Genomic DNA, 25456 nt, shown 5'->3' with positions numbered 1-25456 from the left:
TCACACACTGAGTTCTGTTGAGGGGGAATAGGGGAGGGACAGCGAGGGGTAGAGAGGTTGGGAAGGGATAACATGGGGAGAAATGCCAGATACAGGTGATGGGGGGATGAAGGCAGCAAACCACATTGCCATGTATGTCCCTATGCAACAATCCTGCATGTTCTGCACTTGTACCCCAGAACCTAAAGTGCAATAAAAAAAAAAATAATAAATTGTGTGTATATGTATGTCTAAATGTATATACACACACATATTTCTTTTCTCACTAATCTGTTGCATCGACATATATGTCTTTCTTCCTGCTAACAGAACAGTCTCAATTACTATAACTTTATACATTTTGAAAATAGGCTATGTAAGTCCTCAAACTTTATTCTTCTTTTTCAAAACAATTTTAGCTAATGTAGCATTTACCTTTCCACACAAATTTTAAAATCAGCTTGCCAATTTCTATGAAAAATAAGCCTACTGCGATTTTAATGAGGATTACACTGAATCAATCAATAGGTTAGGGAAGAAATGACATCTTAACCAAATTTAATCTTCTGATTCATAAACACTGTAAGTCTCTCCATTTATTCATCCTTAAATGAATCTTAACAATGTTCTGTAGTATTCAGTATAAAGATCTTGCATGGCTTTTGTTATATTTATTCCTAATAATTTACTACTTTGGTGAAATTATCAACACAAAAATTCAGTTTTGCTTCTATACACCAGCAATAAAAATCCAAAAGAAAAAAAAAAAGAAGAAGAAATTTTTAAAACTTACAATAGGGTTAGGTGCAGTGGCTCACACCTGTAATTCCAGCACTTTGGGAGGCGAAGGTGTGAGGATCGCTTGAGCCCAGGAGTTCAAGATCAGCCTGGGCAAGAAAGCAAGAACTTATCTCTACAAAAAAAAAAAAAGTTTTAAATTAGCTGAATATAGTGGCACATGTCTATAGTCTCAGCTCCTTAGGAATCTGAGTTGGGAGGATTGCTTGAGCCTGGGAGGTCAAGGCTGTAGTGAGCCATGATCATGCCACTGTACTCTAGCCTGAGCAACAGAGTGAAACTTTGTCTTTAAAAAAAAAAAAAAAATGTACAATAGCACCTAAAGGAACAAAATATGTAGGAATCAATTTAATCAAGGTCAATGATCTATATACTGAAAACTATGAACACTGACTTCTAAGAAAAAAATGAAGATGCAAAGACATCTTCATGTCCTTGGATAGCAAGACTTAATGTTGTTAAGGTGTCAATACTCCCAGAACAATCTACAGATTCAATACACTCCTAATGAAAATTCCAACAGTTTTCCACAGAAATAAAAATGTGCTCTTCAAATTCACGTGAAATTTCAAGAGGCCTACAAAGTTAAAACAATCTTGAAAAAAGAAAAAAGTGAAAGAGTCACACTTTTACTTTTTGAAACTTACTACAAAGCTACAGTAATCAAAACAGGGTGGTATTGGCATAAGGACAGACACACAGACCAACAGAATAGAAATAAGAGTACATAAATAAAGCCATACATCTATAGCCAATTAATTTCTTTTGCACAAGGATGTCAAGGCCATTCAACAAGGGAAAGAATACTGTCTTTAAGAAACAGAGGTGGTACAACTGGTTTTCCACATGCAAAACTATGAAGTTGAACACCTACCTCACATCATATACAAAAATTAACAACAAAAAAAGAATAAACAACCTAAATATAACATCTAAAACCATAAAAGTCTTAGAAGAAAACATAACGCTTTGCAATCTTGGATTTAGCAGTGGATTTTTAGTTTTGACACCAAAACCATAAGCAACAAAAGAAAAACTACATAACTTGAGGCCGGGCACAGTGGCTCACGCCTGTAATCCCAACACTTTGGGAGCCTGAGGTGGGCAGATCATGGGGTCAGGAGATTGAGACCATCCTGGCCAACATGGTGAAATCTAGTCTCTACTAAGAATACAAAATTAGCCAGGCATGGTGACAGGCACCTGTAATCCCAGCTACTTGGGAGGCTGAGGCAGGAGAATCACTTGAACCTGGAAGGAGGTGACTGCAGTGAGCCGAGATCACTCCACTGCACTCCAGCCCAGATGACAGTGCAAGACTGTCAAAGAAAAAAAAAAAGAAGAAGAAGGGGAGGGAAGGGGGGGAGGAGGGGAGGGACATAATCTGGACTTCATCAAAATTAAAAAACTTTGTGCATGACAGAACATTATCAAAAAAGTGAAAAGACAACCTATAGAGTGGGAGAAAATGTTTGCAAATTATATGTCTGATATAAATCTGGACATATAGCTATTTATATATGGAATATATTTCTAAAATGTATACAACTCAACAATAACAAAAAACAAGTGAAAAGTCAATACAAACATTTATTATGTTATAAAGCACATAACATTATATCACAATGTTTGACATACATAGTGAAATTATTACTATGGTAAAGCAAATTAACATATCCACCTCCTCACAGTTACCTTGTATGTGTGTCAAGAACATCTGAAATCTATTCTTAATAAACTTCCAGTATAAAAAACAATATTATTAAGTACAGTCATTGTGCTGTACATTAGACCTCCAGACTTCTTCAGTCTATGTAACTGCGACTTTGTGCTCTTTAACTTACATCTCTCTAATCCCCTACTCCCAGTACTGGTAACCTTCTTTCTAGTCCTGAACAGTAACTTCTAGTTTCAAGCAAACAAATTCCTCTGAATTGCCACAATTGATGGTGGGGGGCAGTGCACAGCTCTCCCTCTGATCAGAGCTTGCTAATTTTTTCACCTTTCTAACCACAGAAGACTATAAAGTTAGAATTGAAAGAGTAGCTTATACCTGTTTCAATTATAATAAGAAAGTACAGAATTAGTTTATCACCTATAATCAAAAGTTGTTATTAGTAAGTTACCAACTGGGTTTGTTTCTCCCTCATTTAAAAGAGCTTATTAACCAAGTAGATTAATAACAGGTGTTTTTTGCACTGTTTCCATGTACGTACAACTTTTTGAGATTCCATATGTAAGTGAAATCATACAGCATTTCTCTTTCTGTGTCTGGCTTATCTTGCTTAGTACAATACCTTCCAGCTCCATCGATGTTGTTATAAATGACAGAATTTTTTTTCTAAGTCTGAATAATATCCCATTGTATAAATATACCATAATTTCCTAATTGATTCACCCACTGAAGGACATTTAGGTGGTTTCCATATCTAGGCTGTTTCGAATAATGCTGTAATGAACATGGGAACATACGTATCTCTAGGTACTAATTTCATTTCTTTCGGTATGTACTCAGAGGAACTGCTGAGTCATATAATAGTTTTGTTTTGCCGGGTGCGGTGGCTCACACCTGTAATCCCAGCACTTTGGGAGGCCGAGGCGGGTGGATCACGAGGTCAAGAGATCGAGACCATCCTGGTCAACATGGTGAAACCCCGTCTCTACTGAAAATACAAAAAAATAGCTGGGCATGGTGGCACGTGCCTGTAATCCCAGCTACTCAGGAGGCTGAGGCAGGAGAATTGCCTGAACCCAGGAGGCAGAGGTTGCGGTGAGCCGAGATTGCGCCATTGCACTCCAGCCTGGGTAACAAGAGTGAAACTCCGTCTCAAAAAAAAAAAAGAAAAAAAAATAGTTTTGTTTTTAATTTTTTGAGGCAGCTCCATAATGTTTTCCATAATGGCTATATCAATTTACATTCCTACCAACAGTGGGACACACTCACTCTCCACACCTTCACCAACTATTTTGTATGTTATCTCTTGCGTTTTCAATAATAGCCATTTAATAGGCATGAGGTAATATCTCAAGGAGGTTTTAATTTTCATTTCCCTGTGATTGGTGATGTTGAGCACCTTTTCATAGACCTGTTGGCCATTTTTATATCTTCTTTGGAAAAAAAGTCTATTCAAGTCCTTGGATTATTTGGTTTTCATTTTGTTTTCGCTACTGAGTTGTGAATTCCTTTATTATAGATATTATCGCCTTATCAGATATGTGCTTTGCAAATATTTTCTCCCAATCTGCCTTTTCATTTTGTTGATTGTTTCCTCTGCTGTGCAGAAGCTTTTTAGTTGTCTATTTTTGCTTTTGTTGCCCGGGCTTTCAATGTCACATCAAAAAGATCATTGCCAAGACCAATATCAAGGAGCTTTTCCTCTATGTTTTCTTCTAGGAGTTTTACAGTTTCAAGTCTTAAAGTTAGCATTTAATCCATTTTAAATGGATTTTTGTGTATGGTATAAAAGTCTAATTTCAGTGTTTTGTATGTGGATATTCTGTTTTCCCAACATCACTTACTGAAAAAATTATCTTCTCCCCATTGTGTATTCTTGATGTTCATGTCAAAAATTAATTGAACATATATACCTGGGTTTATTTCTGGGCTCTCTATTCTGGTCCACTGGTCTACATGTCTGTTTTTATATCAGTACTACACTGTTTTAATTTCTAGAGCTTAGTAATATAACTTGAAACCAGGAAGTGTGATGCCTCCAACTTTGTTCTTCTTTCTTAAAATTGCTTTGGCTTTATTTCAGGGTTTTTAGTTCCCTACAAATTTTAAAATTGGTTTTTCTCTAGTTCTGTAAAAAATGTCATTGGTATTTAGATAGGGATTGCACTGAATCTGTACATCACTTTGGGTAGTATGGACATCTTAACAATGTAATTCTTCCAATCCATTAACATGGAATGTCTATTTATTTGTATCATCTTCAATTTCTTCCATCTTGGTTAAATTGATTCCTAGGTATTTTACTCTTTTTGATGCTATTGTAAATGAGATTATTTTCTTCTCTCTTTTCAGATAGACTGTTACTGGTGTAAAGAAATGTAACTGATTTTTGTATGTTGACTTTGCATCCCATAACTTTACTGAATTAACATATTTTTTATATAACTGGTTGTCTTTTTCTACATATAGGGTCATGTCATCTGCAGCAAGTGATAGTTCTACTACTTATTTTCCAATTTAGATGCCTTTTATTTCTTTTTCTTGCCTGATGCTCTTGCTAGTAGTTCCAGTATTATATTGAATAGAAGCACCAAGAAGGGAAAGCCTTGCCTTGTACCAGATTTTACAGGAAAAGCTTTCAGTTTTTCCCCATTAATTATGATGTTAGCTGTGGTCCTTTCATAAATGGCCGGAAATTTTCTTCTATACCTATCGTACTGGAAGTTTTTGTCATGAAAGGATGTTGAAATATGCCAAATGCTTTGTCTGAATTGTGGAGATGATCATGTGGTTTTTAGCTTTCATTCTGTTAATGTGGTATATCATATTGATTGATCTGCATATGTTTACACCAACCTTGTATCCCAGGGATAAATCTCACTTAGGGGTTTTAAATGTATTTTGAGTACATAGTAAAAAAAAGAAAGGTACTACCCGAGTGTCTTAAAATTGATTACAGAGGAAAGAACATTGTAAGCCTTGAAGGATGAAAAATATTCATTCATGCAGATTTGCAGTATGAAGTAAATATGAGCAAAAACACAGGAGTAGAAAAATACAGGATGTGCTAAAGGAGAGGCAAGTCTCTCAATTCAGTGAGGGTATTATGGAGGATAGGGCCATATTATGAGAAAAATAGGAAGGAAAAATTGCTAAGTGTCTCAATACTAATATTTTTTAATTATGCAAGTCAAATTGCAATACTAATATTTTTTAATTATGCGAGTCAAACTGCAGTCTAACTGATTTTTAATTTAATTTTTAAAATTAGATATGGAATCCTGCTATCTGGCCCAAGCTGGAATGCAGTGGCTAGTCACAGGTGCAGTCTTAGCACTTCAGCCTTGAACTCCTGAGTTCAAGCAATTCTCCCATTATAGCCTTCTGAGTAGCTGGGATGAAGGACGCAATCCATTGCACCCATCTCAAATGGATTTTTATAAATTATTTAAAACCGTGAAAATCATAATCACAAGATTGTTTATTTCAAATGGAAGTCCATACAATGACAATTCAATGTAACTTAAATTTTACCAAGAAAGAAAAATCATTGGAATTGATAGGAAACACCTTTTACCTATGGCATATGTAAGAAAATAATACACATTATTTTCCCCCAAGTTTTGTATTGAAGTATGAGTAAGTATAAAATCAAATATATAATTTTTCAGTGTAAAGTTTCATCCATATATTTGTCCCTGAAAAATTTACTTAGGTAACATATATACTTCAGGATAATCACAAATAAATCTCTTTAGACTGCCTTTCAATATATAAGTTTTTTCGGAATATTGAAACTGCAACATTTTCCCATTGTCAGCCCATTAATGAGGAGAATCTGATAAAATTTAGTCATTTTCCTAGTAAAGCTTTTTTGACAGGAAAGTCACCAGTCTTTAAGTAACAGTGGCTCATTACAGTAGCAAAGGGTCAAAAAAAGTAAGGGGAGAAAGGAGTGCCAGCAAGGGAGAATGGGCTCAAGAAAAAGAGTGAGTCTGTGTAGCCTGAAATACACTATGCACATCCCACTCCATTTGCAACCTCTGCCAAGGAAATTTCATACTTACAGACAAATCATCATTTAGTTCCGTTTCCTATTTGTTTATGAGTGACTACAAGACCACTTAAAAACCAACATCAATCTAAGTTAGTAAATTTAGAAAAGTTGAATGATGGTATAGTTTTAAAATATCTCATAAGTACCTAATGATAAATTCTAAAAAGCTTTAATATGTAATTTTATTTGTATAATAAATATTAAATATCATTCACATTCTTTTGCCTGGAAATCAAGACTCAATTCTGTCTAATAAGAAAACAACATGTACCAACTCTTCTGTTTTTACAGAGCAATAATTCAGAAACTTAAGTAACTCTTCATCTCATTGCACACCAAATCATTCATATTAATTTGAAATACTAGACTTGATATTATTATGAGTTTCAAAGCACCTTTACAAAAATCAACGATTAAAAAATTTTAGAAAATGGGGCCAGGCATAGTGGCTCATGCCTGTAATACCAGCACTTTGGGAGGCCTACGCGGGCAGATCGCCTGAGGTCAGGAGTTCAAGACCAGTCTGGCCAACATGATGAAACTCCATCTCTACTAAAAATACAAAAATTAGCTGGGCATGGTGGTGCAAGCCTGTAGTCCCAGCTAGTCGGGAGGCTGAGGCAAGAAAATTGCTTAAACTTGAAAGGTGAAGGTTGCAAGTGAATCGAGATCATGCCACTGCACTCTAGCCTGGGCAACAGAGTGAGACTCTGTCTTTAATGAATTAGAAAATGGTATTTTAAAAATACTGTAGTTCCCAGTTACTGAATGTAGATTCAACAATGACACAGATTCTGTGAGTAAAATATACTGAAGTAACCATTAGAATGTAATTCTACTTCAGTAAAAATCGTATCAATCTTTTTGCCTATAAAACACCTAGTAAAATGCTCAAATACTTGAATAAAATAATTAAAAGTACAGAATTTCAAAACTTACTACAAAATACCTCTCAGGTATACTTAATTTAAAAATGGAATATTTGAGATTACGAAATAAGCTAACAATATTTATGAAAGATTATAGATATAAAATACTATCAAATAATCCTTTTTTCATGATCCACAAAATAATAAGGGCAAATATATTATAAATACAGGAACTGAATAAGACTTTTAGAAATAAATATTTATGATTTATCAAACTTGAAATAGAAAATCTTGCTGAACTATAAACAAGGATATAAAAACATCCTTTCATTCTACATGTTCTTGTGTATAGTTAGAATAATACAATTCAATTTACCAGCATGTATTTAGGTTAAAATAATTATCAAAGCTATAGTTAACTGATAAATACAATACTTAGTTTATAGAAATAAATATTGTATCAGGTAGGCTGTCAAAAACAACTGGGGACATATTAGGTGTAAACACAATTACCAATATAACCCAAGATGTCCACTACCATCTTAAAGACAAAAATGTAATAAATGTAAACGTCAGGCAGCAAAATAAGATGCTTGGAAAAGTACTGACCAGATGAGAATAGAACCTGGCTTAGAGGTAGAAGATGGCCAAATGCCAAAGAGAGGTCTGTAAAACTAAGGTGGAGAGGAAACTAACTGGAGGTATACGTGATATATATTTGTGCTGTAAAGCACTGGTTCTCAACAAAAGGAGATTTTGCCCCCAAGGGATATTTGGCAACGCGTGGAGACATTTTTGGTTGAACAAGAGGTGGGGAGGGGGTGCTACTGCCATCTAGTGGTTAAAGGCTAGAGATAATACTAAACATCCCACAAAGCACAGGGCAGCTGCCCACAACAAAGAATTATCTAGCCCAAAATGTCAATGGTGCCAAGGTTGAGAAACCCTGATGTAAATGAAGCTAGCTGAAGTATCAACAAAGGAGCAACATATTTAGTCCCTCTTTGCCTCTACTAATGTAATTATTTTAAGCAAGTTCAAAGTGGGCTTTATCTATCTCATTTGTAAAAATGCAATAACAGCATTTGGCTTGCCTAAAACAGGATATCTAGACCAGAGAGATCTAAAAACGCCTTGCAGGCTTATGTTATTCTATTATTTCCTCTAGTAAAATGTGAGTAGTTATCACCAGGTTCCACAGTAAAACCTAAGACATAATGCCTTCTTCACAAAGATGATATCTGAAGCTAAGAAAGGTCCCTGTCCTCACTATATTAGTTTTATTATAGCATTTATTTTTAAAGAAAACTTTAAAAATCCCAAACAGTAATGCTACTAGAGACAGTAAAACAATCGAATCAATTATGAACGCACATTCTTCAAGAATCTATTATCTGCCTTTTCACTATTACACACTATACAGAATCCACTCCTCTAAGACTCCAATACCTACAATGAAAATTACTCTCAAATCTTCATCTCCAGTCCTAATTTTATCCCAAAAAGATCTAGATACCTATTTTTGAACATAAAAGTATGTCAGGCACTGGCTTCTTCATTAATATCCTAAAGGCAGCCTAAAGTTTCAAATCTAAAACTGAATCATTTATATTCTTAAACAAAAAAACTAGTTCATTTCCATTCTGATTTCCATTTCTGATTAACATAATGCTCCTAACCAGAAAGGTTCAAAGCTCTCTAATCATCTTTGATGCTGTCTCTACCAGTTCCATATTCCATCAATTATCTCTATTACTTTTTCACCCAGGCTATTGTGATCAACCTAATTGTTATCCCTATTATCAACAGGCCCCATCATAAACAACTGATCCTGAATTCATCTAGTTAGATGGTTTACTGAATACAATACAAGCTTCTCAACCTAACAACCAAAGAGCATCCCCGCCTTATCTAGCTTTATTCACCCTCTCTAGTTTTATCCCCTACTATACCCTATACATAGAATAATAAAGGCAGTAATAACTTCTAATGGTTAGCATTGACTGAGCTTTTGCTTTTCACCAGTTACTGGTTTGAGTTCTCTTAAATCATTTTATTCTCAAAATAGCTCCATGAGGTAGATCAATTTAACATAGTACCCTTTCTCATGGATCACAAAACAGAGTCATGAAGAAATTGGTAGAAAAGATATTTGAACCCAAGTATTTTACTCCAGATTACAAAACATATACTAACTTTCACATTGTACAGGGTGAATGGAAAGACAAAAAGGCACACACCATATACAAAAATCAACTCAAAATGGATTAAACAGTTAAACATAAAAACGGAAACTGTAAAACTCCTGGAAGAAAACATAAAGAAAAACTTCTTGACACTGGTCTTGGCAACTATTTCCTGGATATGACACCAAAAGCACAGGCAACAGAAGCAAAAATAGACAAGTGGGACTACATAAAATTAAGAAGCTTCTGCACAGCAAAAGAAACAATCAACAAGTTAAAAAGCCAACTATGAAATGGGAAAAAAAAATCTGCAAACTATACACCCACCCAGGGGTGAAAATCCAATATATAAAGAAGTCATACAACTCATTATTAAAAATACAAATAACCTGTTAAAAATGGGTAAGGGCCCTGAATAGACACTTCTCAAAAGAAGAAATGTAGATGGCAAACAGGCCTATTGAAAAGCTGCTCAGCATTTCTAATCAGCAGGAAAACACAAATCAAACCTCAATAAAACAGCACTTCCCATCTTCGAGGATGTCTATTACCAAAAAGGAAAGAAATAACAAGTGTTGTCAAGGATATGGAGAAAAGCGAACCCTTGTATACTGCTGGTGAGAATGTAAATTGGTACAGCCCATTAGTGAAAACAGTATTGAGGTTCCTCAAAAAATTAAAGACAGAACCACCTTATGATTCAGCAATCCCACCTCTGAGTATGTATCCAGAAGTATTAAAAACAGAATCATAAAGAGATATCTGCTCTCTCCCATTCACGGTGGTTTTATGCACAACAGCGAAGATATGGAAGCAAATTAAATGTCCTATGATGGATGAATGGTTAAAGGAAATGTGGTGTACATATAATGGAATATTATTCAGCCTTACCCCCAGAAGAGTAATTTCTGCTGTTTGTGATAACACGGATGGAGGTGGAGAGCACTGCACTAAGCAAAATACGCCAGAAAGAGACATACTGCATAATCTCACTTGTAAATGGAATCTCAATTAGTCAAACTCACAGAAGCAGAGATTAGGATGGTGGCTGCCAGGAAATGGAAGGAACTAGAAATGGGATGACGTCAGTCAAAGAGTACAAAAATGGCAGCTAGACAGAAGCAACAGATGTTAATTAGCCAGAATGTGGCAATCATTTCACAATGTATATCAAAACATCAAGCTGCATACCTTAAATATATATAATTTCTACACATTAAAAAAGTTAAACTATCACAAAATATATAGAATTTAAAGAAAAAAGACAAAATGGTAAAGACATCTGTTCAAGTATATGAAACAAGCCCTATAAATTTATAAATCTATAAATCTAAGAAAATATGAAGAAAGCAAAGAATTAAATCCAGAGTCTAAGGCAGAGTTCTTTAACAGTAACACTACTGACATCGGGGCAGGTGACTCTTTGTTGTGGAGGCTGTTTTGTGCATTGTAGGAGGTTTAACAGCATCCCTGGCCTCTATGGGCCAATCGAAATAATCAAAAATGTCCCCACATACTGTCAAATGTTATTTGGGAAGTAAAATCATGCCAGTTGAGAAACACTGATCTAAAGTATGCATTCATTCTTTTTTTTTTTTCAAACCAATAACTACTGATCAATTGCCAGGCCTGTGTCAACCTTTGTGGCAGAGACCAGTAAGAAAGATAATGGGAGTTTCAGACAAATAATAAGCAGTTACAAAAAAACTGTGAAGAATTTAATGAAATATGAAGTTCAGAGTGCCATAACAGCAGAGAAAATGAAATGTAACACAGTCAAAAAGATCAAGGGAAGTTTCCCAGGAGAAGTAAAATTTAAGTTGAGAATTATACAGGCAATAAGGATGAGTTAAGTAGCTATAAGACAAAGTACAATGAATCTCAGGAACTAAGACGTTGAGACTGCATACACATACAACACAGTAATATTCACCTTACTGTTATAAGCATTAAAAAATATCACTGTGAACGAGACAGATATGGTCTCTGCCTTCATAGTACTTACAATCTAGTAAAAGAAATGGTAATTTTTTAAATAACTAAAAATTAATATGTGTTAAGTGCTTTGGAGCCCATGGGAATACTGTGGGGGCACAGAGGAGAGTTAGGCTCACCTAGTCAGCCCAGGCTTCCTCAAGGAAGCATATCTAACTTGATAGTTGAAGGATAAATGGGAGTAATACAGAGAAGAAGAAAATAGTTTCAGGCTGAAGAAATAGCATATATAAATACATATTCTTTAGAGACTGTTTCAGTTTGTAGCTCTTACAAAATGAACTGGTCTATTAGTAGAAAGAGCCACTAAAGTTATCACTGAACTTTGACAACAAAAGGAAAATTAATTTTCTTACCCTCCATAGACAAAATGTGTGCTTTTAAATATTTCCTTCTAAAATTTGGAATTGCTATAAGCTTAAGGGATGAGAGATGTCAATAAACCCTATCTTTTTGCTGTGATCCCAGTATATCCCCCTAGATACCTAAATCAGAGCAATAAAAAAAACAGACACTTAAAAAATATACCTGGACAAATTCTGAAAAGCAAAGTGTAAAATAATATGCTACCTGTTTTGAAAAAGTGGAAAGAAAATAAGAATGTATTAATACATTTGCATTTGCTTCTATAATATGTATAAAGAAAATGGGAAAAAGTATGAGAGGGAGACTATCGTCTATGTATATTTTTAAATACATGTTAACATTTCTGAACCATGTAAATGTATTATCTAGTTTAAAAATTAAAACTATATCACTGTAAAATGCAGATTTAAAAAATCCACCCTGAATGTTTCAACATTAAACGTAAGTTATTGATAAAAAGAACTCTCCCTAATTCATTAAGTGTTTAATATGTATCATTCATATGAGAACTGATTTGGTATTCTGTATATTTACCCTCTAGGAATTCACCACTGCTTTGATTTTTGTGAAGTCCTTATTTACATTTATTTCTCTTTTCTCTGCTACTAATATATCATCATTAGCAATTGCTTTTAGTTGTACAGTAACATTATATATCTATATCTAGCTGAGACTGATTACAAATTATGCATCTGGAGCTGTTTATTTTGCCAATAAATTTTTTAAAAGTAAATATTTATTTTAAAAACTTGAAAATGATGTTTTCCTTTTTCTTCCTTACAGAAAGCAAGCTAAGAATATTTTGCTGTGCTCTAAAAGTTGAACAAGGAAAAAACATTAAAATAAGGTGTATTTTCTTTCTTGGCACTTTGCTATTACAATTCCTTGGAAATTATTATATTTTCCAATAAAAATAACACATTTTGAGAAAAGACAGAATGACACTTTTGCAGCCTGCCAGAAAACAGAGCCCTTCTTCAGTTGAAGACCTATCAAAATATGCAAGCAAATGTCATGGAAACAGAAGCTCTCACCATGGTAACATCCTTGCCACAGAGGAAAACCATTCTAATTCGTCATGTACTTCAAGACAAGGCATTAGACTAATTCCAATTTTCATTTTACAATCTATCCATAACATTTAATATACCTGACAGTAGTAAAGATTTAATAAAAACATTAATATTTCAAAAGAATGCAATATTAAAATCAAAGCTGACTCTAAATTTATATGCAAACTGATGAATACCAGGTACATAAAATCAACCTGACCCACCTTAGAGGAAAATCAAAATAGTGATGAAAACATTAAAAAACAATTATATCTCTACTGCTTGAGAGTAAATAACTCTAGGATCAATAGAAACAATTATGTTTTACTAACCATACTAGAATTGGTGGATACAACAAGAAAAGCCATTTTTCTAAATATGAAATAAACAAAAATACTTTCAAGATTTTTATTCTTACCTCAATTATACAATCCACTATTCTGTTTTTATTTCGGTGATAGATTACTAATGGCATAAAATTCTTGTCCAGAAACATAAGTTTCTCCAGATGATAAAAGTAAAATCAAAGATGCTTTTTCAAAAGGTTAAAAATTAATGTTATTACCACATGTAAAAATTTAATATGCTACATAAATCCCCACTAAAATCCACTTGTAAAAGCTAGCAAATAAAATTTCACTTTACTACCAACTTTGTAAATTAAATGATCTAATAGCTATCATGTAAAAGATCTATACCTGCATATTAAAATAACAAATTATCACGATAAAGTATTCATTTTAAGTCATAAATGGCCAAAAATTAGCAATTCAAAATGGAAATGAAATTGCAGAACTGAAAACCATATAGATAGGAGTCTAATAAAACATAGTTTATTATACAGGCTGATAATGAGATGAAAAATTCAATTTGAAAATGGTTCTTTTTAAAAATGATCATTTCTGTTTGATGAAAGCTTGAACCTTAAACCTTAGAAAGAAAATAGGTTTATATTGAAAATAAACAGATTTTTTCCTTTTGAAGAAAATACCAAAATTTTTCTCAAATATTTAGGTATTTTTGTCAAATATAGGTTACATTTCAAATTTTTTTTTAAAAACACTGTGCTACAGACTGATGTTTGTGTCCCCTCCAAAACTCCTATGTTTAAATCCTAACCCCTTAATGTGATGGTATTAGGAGGTAGGGCCTTCGGGGAGTGATTAAGTCATGAGGACTCTGCCTCCATGCATGAGACTCCTGCTTTTAGAAAAGAGACCTAGGAAAGCTCCCTTGACCCTTCTGCCATGTGGGACACAACATAACATGAGCCAAGAAGCAGGCCCTCACCACACACTGAATCTGCCAACACCTTGATCTTAGACTTGCCAGCTTCTGGAACTGGGAGAAATAAAATTCTGTTGTTTATAAGCCACTCAGTTTATGGTACTCAGTTGTTATAGCATATCAAACTGACTGACTGACTGACTGTATTATTGTTTGTATCACCCTTAGTGAATAATATAATTAAACCACCTTTAAATAAAAAATATTACAGTAATTTTTTAATCAACAGCAAAACATACAGGGAAACCAAAGGGCAACATATGATAAAGAAAAAAGTAAACTGGCTCCAAATCTAATTTTGATCTTTAACCTGAGAACAAGAAGAAAGCACGAGAGATTAAGGAAGAAGATCACTCTGAATATAGAATAAAGAAAAGATTGGAGGGAGACAAGAGTGGATGTTGTAAGACTGGTTAGGATGCCACTGTAGTGGTTCCAGCAAAAGACAATGAATGACAACCTGGATTAGAGTAGTAGCAGTGACAATGGAGAAATAAGGGAATAATTTAAGAGATACTTAAAAGATAAAGACTTGGAGATGAAGGAAGGGGAAGGTGCCAAAGATGACAGCAAGATTTCTGATTTAAGTAACTGCATTTAGTAACTGAGGTAGAAATGCTGGAAAAGAACCAGTTTGTATGTCTGCTTATTTGATCATTTCAGAAGTAGAGATAGAGTTTGTTTTTGATATGCAGATGCGTCTCAACTTACAATGGCATTACTGTCCCTAATAAAGCCATCGTAAGGTTGAAAACTCGTAAGTCAAACTCATAAGATGAGAACTGTCTGTATTGTGTTTCTGGTGTTTTTGAAAGATTCAAAAGGCAGCATCAGAGCAGGCAATTAGATAACCAAATTTGGGGCTTATTTAGAAATCTGAAGTCTGAGTAACACACTGATAAAAAAGAACCAAAGTCACAGGTATGGATGAGATTACTAGAAAAAGAGTAGGGCATGAGAAAGAACGAAATCTGGTGCGATGAGCCCTGAGAAACACCAAACTTCAATGGCTGGTAGAAGATGAAGAGCTCGAAAGACACTGAGAAGAATGCCAGAAGACTAGAGGGAATCAGGAGCATGTGATGTCACAGAAGCCATAAAAGAAAGTATTTCAAGAAAGAGTGGGTAGAATATAGACTAACACTAAAGGATCCAGCAAAAGAGGGTGAAAAATTATCTTAATTTTTCAATACAAGGAGATGACTGGTGACCTTTCAAAAAAGCAGTTGATTCAAACATCATTTACTTAGCAGGCAAAGCCCTTTTTAAAACATAATCTCATCTATGAGTACAATCTATAAAAGTAATATTAACAAATCAGCAGCACTACAATGGAAGCAGAACGCTGACCTAGCAACCTATCCCTTCACACAGTTACCTGAGGCAGTCCACAGAAACCTAAAACATTGGAGATTATCTTTTTAACACCAGTGAGTGAACTAGATAACCTCCGATGTTCTATAATTCTGTAAAGCATTTTAATTCACTTTGTTTGAATCCAGGCTTTCATGATGATTAATGACTGCTCTGTGTCTTAGTCAAAATCAGATATTAGTGTACTTCTTTACAAATACAAATATCCCAAGCTTTATTTCCTTGATTAAACTACTGATTAACTTTTCCTTCTTATAAAAGTAAACTACATCCAATTATGAGTGTGTTACATGGTTACATCTCTGAAAGTAGAGTATTAAATTAAAAGCTAAACAAACATTCTCCTAAGCTGGTTTTTGGGAGTTTGTTTTCAACAGAAATCATCATTTTAATATAGTAACTTTTATCACTGTTCTTGAATAAATTCCCTAGTATTCAAAATATTCTTTTTTGGCTCACGCCTATAATCCCAGCACTTTGGGAGACTGAGGAGGGTGGATCACTTAAGGTCAGGAGTTCGAGACCAGCCTGGCCAACATGGTGAAACCCCATCTCTACTAAAAATACAAAACCCAGGTGTGATGGGACAAGCCTGTAGTCCCAGCTACTCAGGAGGCTGAAGCAGGCAAATCGCTTGAACACGGGAGGCAGAGATTGCAGTGAGTCAAGATGGTGCCATTGCACTTCTGCCTGGGCGACAAAGCAAGACTCTGTCTCAAAAAAATAAAATAAAATACATAAATAAATATATTCTTTAACAGGATTATGTATATCTTCTTTTTTCAACAGTACTAGTATCTTCTACCTTTTATTCAACCTTGACTCATTCATTATAATTAATGCAACAGAGCAGAATAAACTTCTTGCTAAGTTTTAAGTAGCACCAAACAGAGTTTAGGCCAAGAAGTTTTTTGCACAAGTAGACTCACTAGTAATCCTCATCATCTTCTGCCATTCATTCGCCTTTGGAATATTTCTGTGGTATCAGAGGATGGATAACAGAATGACAGGCTAAAATCAAGCTTTGCCTGTGCTTCATCAGGACATGTTCTCCACTTTATATACACTCACCCTTTCAGATCACTAGGCTGATCACTGAAAACAATCTTTCTTGATTTACTTGAATTGTTGGCTAAGAGGAATCAACAGATCCAACACCACACTGTAAGAAGTTTCAAAGATTTAATGATAAACGGTAGACTTAATGTGTATTTATACCAACTTTGATATGAAACCTCACTAAAGGTGAGAGTTGCAGAAAAAAAGGTTTCAAAGATTTAATGATAAACGGTAGACTTAATGTGTATTTATACCAACTTTGATATGAAACCTCACTAAAGGTGAGAGTTGCAGAAAAAAAGGGTATCAACAGAAGAGGAAAACAAAAATAGGAGAGACCGACAATAGCAGAGAAAAAACTATAGCAATGTAATTTTGAAAGACAGTAGATAGAGAAGTTAACAGAGCATAGAGCAAAGAAAACCACATACTAAGTACATGCAGAGAAGGATGCCAGTGCAAGTCATTCCTGCTGCATGGTGCAGTGCCCAGAAAAGACTTGAGTCATATAAGTAACAGGTAACCTAGAAGGCTGGCAGGGGATAAAGGTAAGGCATAGGACATAAAACAAGGAGACCAGGGAAAGTCTATAGAAGGACGACTAAATTTCTAGCTTCTCTCCTTCATTGCAGGCAAAAGGCAGGAGAGATGTTTATTCTGTGAAAAAGGTGAAGGACAGAACTCTGGTAGAGAAGATTCAAAAGAGAAGAGAAAAACTGAAACTGTGTGTAAGGTTAAGTGAAAGTTTACCCAAGAGTGGACCCTGGCCCCTTTACCTTCTCTACTCCAAAAATAGTAACAGCAGACAAACACCACCAGGCAAGGGACTGAAGGACTGACCTCTAGACAGGCAGAAGAATTCTAGGTTTTAAAATTTGGATATCCTCCAATTTTAAAATAAAGGAAAAGTTTACTCACATTTTGGTATTATTTTTAAAATGAAGATTACCTCTAATATACTATATTACTTTTGTCATAACAATGTATTACTTGCCCTGCACTTAATTAATAAAGCTGAATTCATCGAAAAGTTTTAGACTTTTGCAGAAGAAAAATTTTGAAATGTTAGCACATTTTACTTAAAAAGTTCTTGGCCTGATTAAGGGTCCTAAACTTCTCATTTAGAACTTTCTCTTAATAGGAAGTCTAAGAAAGAACGGTGATTTACAAATCTTACAAAGACAGAATGAGAAATTACACTGAGTATTAAGGTCTACAGCTATTGGAAATGTCTTATTAAGCTATAACTTTGGTAGGCTGAAAAATGGCCACCCAGCGATATCAGGAATGTGCTACATTACATGGCAAAAGAGATTTGGCAGTGTGATTAAATTAAGGCTCTTCAAGGGGAGGGGAGATTATTCTGAATTACCCAGATGAACTCTAACTACAATCACAAGTATCTTTTCTAAAAATTAAAAAAAAAAAATCTGTCACCCAGGCCTGAGTACAGTGGCACAATCATAGCTCACCGCAGCTTTGAGCTCCCAGGCTCAAGCGATCCTCCTACCTCAGCCTCCCAAGTAACTGGGACTACAGATGCATGCCACAATGCCTGGCTAATTTTTTTTATTCTTTGTAGAGATGGGGTCTCACTGTGTTGCCAGGCTTATCTCAAACTCCTGGGCTCAAGTGATCTACCCACCTCGACCTCCCAAAGTGCAGGACCTCCAGATCTGTAAGGGAGTAAATGTGTGTTGTTTTAAGTCACCAAGTTTGTGGTAATGTATTAAAGCAGCCATAGGAAACTAATATAGTAATTAACTAGTACCATCACGTTTTTTAAATTTTAACTTCTCATTTACGACCTTAGGATTTCTGTCACATTGAAATACCACTAGTATTATTTATTTTTCTTTAAATGAGTTCACTCTAAAATCTAAAAAAATACACATATATATTTTTAAATGGAAACTTCATAACAAATGGTATACCATTTAAACTATAATAGAAAATGGTATTGCTTATCCTAAGTAACCAGCAGTCCTAAAATTAGATAAGACAGAAATTAATCAAAGATACCAAATTCTAGTAGATATGTTGCCTACTGAATAGTTTAAAAGTAGGCTCACACTCTTGTTGAAAAGATCAGCAGTCTTCGATATTAAAAACTAGAAAAAGACTTTCTCCTTATAATCTGAAAGACTGAATAAAAACAAGGGACTACATTTCTCATCATATGATGCAGTGTCATCTGATGCCCTGTCCCTGGACCACTTAAAATCACATCTCTGCTCACCACTAGAAGCCACACCTGTCTGTAATCAACTCTCTTCTTACTTCCTTACAAATAAGACCTAGTGCAAGTGAAAAGGAAAATTAAGGTGTTTCCTTTGAATATACAAACAGCAATCAGAAAAAGGCCATTTCACCTGATAAAGAAAAGGAACTTGATGACAATGTATAAGCATAAAAGAAGTAAGAAAAATCTTAAGTAAAAAGTCCTAAGGAGAATTTATGAGTAAGAATTATTAGAAAAATGTGTCTTAAACTCTGCTTTCTTTAGCAGAATATCATAAATACAGTTTCTGATAATGTCATTCTACTTTATTTTAATAGAAATCTATTCCTATTTTTTTAAAAGAGGTAGAAAAATCATAAATCTCTGCATAAGAGCTAAGTACAGGCTAATTCTGGGGTTTTGGCAAATCAGAAGTCTGAAAATGGAATACATAAGACCACTCTTATTATGGTGTCCTAAACTGAGGATAAACTAAAAATAGGAAAAAATCAGCCTTTGCAGGAGAAATCTGAGGTTGAAATTGCAAAACCAAAATAAGGAAAAAATAACAAAGGCTACACAGTTCAATATAATGAAATTCTGCATTTGAGGGAGAAAATTGCCTCCTGCTACCCTGAATGGATTTATATGAAACTGAAGCCTATTCTGGATGGCATAATTAATATATATTTATACTGAGAATACCCTTTAGAGGCTGAGCACAGTGTCTTACACCTGTAATCCCAGCACTTTGGGAGTCTGAGGCAGGCGAATCACAAGGTCAGGAGTTCGAGACCAGCCTGGCCAACATGGAGAAACCCCATCTCTACTAAAAATACAAAAAATAGGCGGGTGTGGTGGCAAATGCCTATTATCATGGCTACTCAGGAGGCTGAGGCAAGAGAACTGCTTGAACCCAGGAGGCGGAGGTTGCAGTGAGCCAAGATCACACCACTGCACCCCAGCCTGGGCGACAAAGCAAGGCTCTGTCAAAAAAAAAAAAAAAAAAAAAAAAGAATATCCTTTAGAATATTTACCAAAAATATAGTAGGAATATAAAATAACCACTGAATTAAATATGATGGGTAGACATGTCATTATGCACCACATTCTTCTTACACTCCAGTGCTGTTTTAGCTAATTAACAGTCCAATTAAAGAACACACCAAAAATATGATGAAAGGTATATATTAGTGATAAAAACTAAGAGAATTAAAGTTGGTAATATATGCTTTTAGAAATAAAAAACTAATAGAAAATGATGAGAAATTATAACCAGAAATAAAACATTAAGAAAGACTGAAATCATTAAAATTTCATGGAAAATGAAAATGATGAACTAGATACTTATAACTAGTATAGTATAGTACTATGTCATCAATTAAACTATTACCAAAATAGGTAGTTGTGAAACATTTTTTCTAAAATGAGTCATAAATGTAAACTAATCTAGAATCTGTTATAGATAAAATAAATTAATATTTTTGGAAGAAGCTGACAATGTCCACTGATGAATAAAATGCGACCCTTTCAGAGCCACTCCATACACTTTATAATCTTAATAATTTAGGAGATAAAAAAGTGAAAAGTCTATTGAAATGATGGCAGGATGGCCAGGCATGGTGGCTCATGCCTGTAATCCCAGCATTTTAGGAGGATGAGGTCGGCAGATCACTTGAGTTCGAGACCAGCCTGGCCAACATGGCAAAATGCCGTCTCTACTAAAGAATCACTTGAACCCAGGAAGCAGAGATTGCAGTGAGCCGAAACTGCACCACTGCACTCCAGCCTGGGCAACAGAGCAAGACTCTGTCTTTCCCCATCCAAAAAAGAAATGATGACAGGAGAAGAAAATTAATAGGAATACAATCATGTAATAGTCATATTATCAAACTTCATAAGAAGTCTAGTTTAATTGTCTAACTTGCCGTTTAAAAGATACATTATTTTTAGGAAACTAAAATAAAAAGAGTTTATTCTCCCTTTTATTAAAAATTCTTTACCTAGTAGATTTTCACCAGGTATTGGCAGAAAGAAGGAATTTTTAAGTACTGATTTGTATCATTTGCACTGATCATCATATGACCATAACAGAGTTTCAAAGCTAAGCTGTTATAGCCTCTACATTTTGCAGATGAAAAACTGGAGAATCAAAAAGGTATTTAGTGGTGTCTGTTTGGTTGTTTGACCAGAGACCATTCCTAACCCACTGGGCAGTCTCTGAAGAGAATATGCCAAGGACAAAACTTGTGTCAATGTTTTAGGGAAGACTGGTGTTTGGATTCTGGACTCTGCAAAGAAAAGTGGGAATTTAAAGAAAGTCACTGAAAAATTTCTTGAAAGGAAAAAAAGATAACAGCATAAATTAGATTATACATATTCCTATGCAGCAAGGAAGATAAAATACAGCTATAAATTTAAAAGATGTTTACCTATATTGGTAACATATAAAACTAGTCAAATCTGAAAGACTAGGGAAAACACAAAGATGCATTTTCATTCCTTTAACAAATAGTTTTTAAGATATACTGGGCCAAACACTATCCTAGACAATGAAGGTTTAAAAACAAATAAGGAAGGAAAAGACTAATCACCACATAGAACCCCAAAGATTTTGTGAGGCAAAAATATGACCAAAAGATAGCTTGTGAGGGGTAGCTAGAAACTGCAAGGCATCTTAAAGAGAATCGTTTTTGCTTTGAGAATAATCATTTAAACAATCTGTTTTAGTTCTGAAGAAATTTGGCAATTGTTATTTTGGCAATAACAATTTTTCAAGAGGAAAGATAGAAAAAGACATTGCTTTCAGCTTCATGAAAGCAAACCACTCTCCCATAAATCCTATGGAATGCAGAGCAATGAAGACACACAGTGTGCACAGGAATCTAAGATGTCATCTCTCTTGGACTGGTGGCCTCAGAATGAGGTCAATTGCTACCAGAGAACTGAAAAACCTCCATGTCAGAGAAGTAGAAGGTACAGGCTGATGATCAGAACCTAGACTGTCATGGAAGAAAAGATCTAATTCTAGATAAAGGTGTGTCACTTCTGACCAGGCTCGTCTAACTAAAAGTGATGACAGGAATAGTTATTTAATGTGTATATGTATGTGTCAATTTTGTTTAAAGAGGTTTAAGATTAAACATTCATGACTAAGGTGATACAAAAGAAACCTAGCAACTACCTTTCCAACTCTTTATATCCTAAAATACTACCATCAGACTAACAGGGGTGGCTCAGAAACACCTCTCTTCAATACTATCAACACAGAGGGGGGAAGGCAGTAAATGCACAAAAAATGGTTTGCATCTACAAACTCAGTAGCGTTTCACCATTCCAGAAACTGGAGTCTGGAATCAAGACCCCTTGAATAGAACATCTTTAAAAACTGAAAGCATATAACACAGGAACAGAAAACCAAATACCACATGTTCTCACTCATAAGTGGGAGCTGAACGATGCGAACACATGGACACAGGGAGGGGAACATCACACGCCAGGGCCTGTCAGGGGGTGAGGGGTTAGGGGAGGGACAGCATTATGAGAAATAACTAATGTAGATGATGGGTTGATGGATGCAGCAAACCACCATGGCACATGTATACCTACATAACAAACCTGCACATGTATTCCAGAACTTAAAGTATAATTAAAAAAAAAAAAACCCTCAAAGCACAATTTTAAAAGGAAGAACCTAGGAAATAAAAAAAGGTATCCCTGCAATACTGCAATGCACTATGATTTAGAAGTGGGTAGGAGGTGGGGAGTATAGGAGCCTGCCTATTGCATTTGAATAATAAAGAAATGTAACCTTATTTTGTTCTGTGAGCTGAAGAAGAAAAATCAAACATTACACAGAGAATTACAATTCAACTGAAGATCACAAACGAATCATGTACAAATGTCATGAGCACATGTAAGAAATGGGAAACAATTAATCAATATATCTACACCTGCACTGTCTACTACACATATGGCCATGGAGCACTGAACAGTGGCAAGGCCAAGACATGCTGCAAGTGTAAAATTCCCACTGGATTTCAAATACTTAGTACAAAAATAAAAATTGTTTTTATAGTGAGTTAATGAAATGATAATACTTTTGACATAGTGGTTTAAGTAAAATATATTATTAAAATTAATTTCACCATTTTCTTTTTTTTCTTAATGTGGCAACTAGAAACTTAAAGTATAACTATGGCTCATATTTGTGTTATACATTATACTTCTATCAGTCAATACTGGTCTCTCCCGTATTAGGCTTTCTCCCAGAGTATGATTTTACTAGGTCAAAAAACAGGGGTAGACTGGAAAGACAATACAGATACAAAGAACAGTTAAGAAGCTACTGAAATAGCTTGAGTATAAAACAATTTGAGCCAAATCTGACATGATCTTTTTTAAAAAAGGAATAAATAGCAAGGATAACTCAAAAAGACAAAGTGATGAGCCACTTAACAGACTTCAGTGATTGTTTAAAAATTGGTTGTCCCTAACAGAAATGTATAATATGAATGAAGAAATAGAGTACTAGAGGCAAAATCAAAGGCAAGGGTTAAAGGTTGATTTGAGCCAAAACAGCTATAGACATAAAAAATACACTTTTCTCTATAAAGAGAAGGAAAGGGGGATAGAACTATCTTAGAAGACAACTATAAAGACAGCCATCCAGAAGGCAGAAGAGGCCGAGAAAACCAGTGTTTTAGAAGGCTTATTACAAATAGAGATCCGAGTAAAATTACTCTCTTCATTTTAGTTCTATTGTCTCATACTGCCATCAATTATGACTTATTATTAAAAATACAAAATTGAATATATAAACTAAGAGTAGATCTAAAACTTCTGAAAATTTCTGACATCTAGACAAGTAGTCTTGAGCTACAGTTTATTGTACCTTTTCCCTAACTGTCTAGTACGCATAACAAGATGATTTAACATTGTAAACACATTAATTTTCTCCAAATTAATCTATATTCAAAGCCATTCCATTAAACTCCTACCAAAAATTTCTGGGTAACATGATATACAGATTGTAAAACTTACATGTGAAACCAAATGTCCCCAAATACTTAAGAACATCCTGGCAAACAGGGAGGCTTGATTTATTACGAGATAATCAACATTATACCAAGTTGCACAGAACTACACAAGCACAATAAACAATTTGGAGATAAGTCAGAGTCACAAAATTGTAGAACAGATTAGAGACTATTGAGAATAACATGTTCAGTTCACAGCTGAAACAAAAGCTCCATAAGCATAAGGACCAGTTTGTACAGCATTAGGTTTTTAAGATCACTCAAACCAAAAAAAAAAAAAAAAAGAAAGAAAAGATAAAGTCAAAAAAGTCAGGAAATCTATCAGAGAAGAAAGGTCAAAGGGATTTCCTGGATGAAATAGAGAAAAGAAACTCTAAGAAGAAAAGGCTATGCAGCAGGACTAAAGAATGGAGGGCTTCAGAAAGAATGCCTTCAAATGAAAAATGGACCTTATATATTTGACTGAACTGAAAACAAACAGTTTTTTGGAGAGTTTAAAGAAAGAAATATTAATAACTATAACAACTGAAAATATTCCTAATGCTAGGTGACAAGACTTTTCTAAAAAAAATACATAATTGTACACTATTTGACTCAGGAATAGTTATGTCACCATAAAAATATAAATATTGAATATGAATTTGACCAAATATGTGATATAATTACAACAGGATGACAGAAGGAGAAAGGGGTGTGAAGGGCATTAGTGGAATTAGAGGGCTCAATCCTATTCTTCCATGGTACAAAGTAAGCAGATTATGTATAAAATAGAAAACCAAAAAAACCCAGCATATATTGTGTAGAAATGTAGAAGTAAAAGCAAAAAAAATTAAAAAAGGAAAATAATTGCCTCCTAGGAGTAGCACTTGGGGTGCTGAAAAAGGTTAAGAAACTGTTCTATTTTTCAGTATAAATCACTCTATTGTAATTGATTTTTTAAAACCATAGACAGGCATTACCATGGATTATATGCAACTTACATAATTTTTTCAATAATAAAATATATTACCTTCATTATTCTGAATATACAAAAAGGAGAAAACTAGGCTGGTACAGTGGCTCATGCCTGTAATCTCAGAACTTTGGGAGGCTAAGGCAGGTGAATTGCTTGAGCTCAGGAGCTTCAGATCAGCCTCAGCAACAAGGCAAACCCTGTATCTACGAAAAATACAAAAATTAGCAAGTCGTGGTGGTGTGCGCCTGTAGTTCCAGCTGAGGTGGGAAGATCACTTGTGCCCTGAAAGTCAAGGCTGCAGTAAGCCATGTTTGTGCCTCTGCACTCCGGCCTGGGCAACAAAGTGAGACCATGTCTCAAAAGAAAAAAAGAAAAAAATGAACCATAAGAAATAAGATGGCAGAAATCCTCAAGAAGCAATTATATCTAGATTCAAAGGTGTGCCTAAAAAATTATGTATGTCATGATCAAGTAGCATTTAACCCAAGAATGCAAGAATAGGTTAACATGACAAAAATCAATGTAATTTACTACATAAATGGTG

The 25456-nt window shown here is 34.6% G+C and overlaps 1 protein-coding gene across 3 annotated transcripts in view; it reads right to left on the bottom strand.

Annotated features, from left to right (window-relative positions):
• The window catches only part of RNGTT (RNA guanylyltransferase and 5'-phosphatase), a 350432-nt gene that overhangs the window by 156384 nt on the left and 168592 nt on the right, over positions 1-25456 (bottom strand). The gene's annotated exons all lie outside the window — the stretch shown is intronic.

Source organism: Aotus nancymaae, unplaced genomic scaffold (assembly GCF_030222135.1).
Source record: "Aotus nancymaae isolate 86718 unplaced genomic scaffold, 86718_ANA_hifiasm-v0.15.2.pri h1tg000040l, whole genome shotgun sequence".
Classification (NCBI taxonomy): domain Eukaryota; kingdom Metazoa; phylum Chordata; class Mammalia; order Primates; family Aotidae; genus Aotus; species Aotus nancymaae.
The sequence above is the reverse complement of the archived record's forward strand: the minus strand, read 5'-3'. Positions and strand labels throughout refer to the sequence as shown.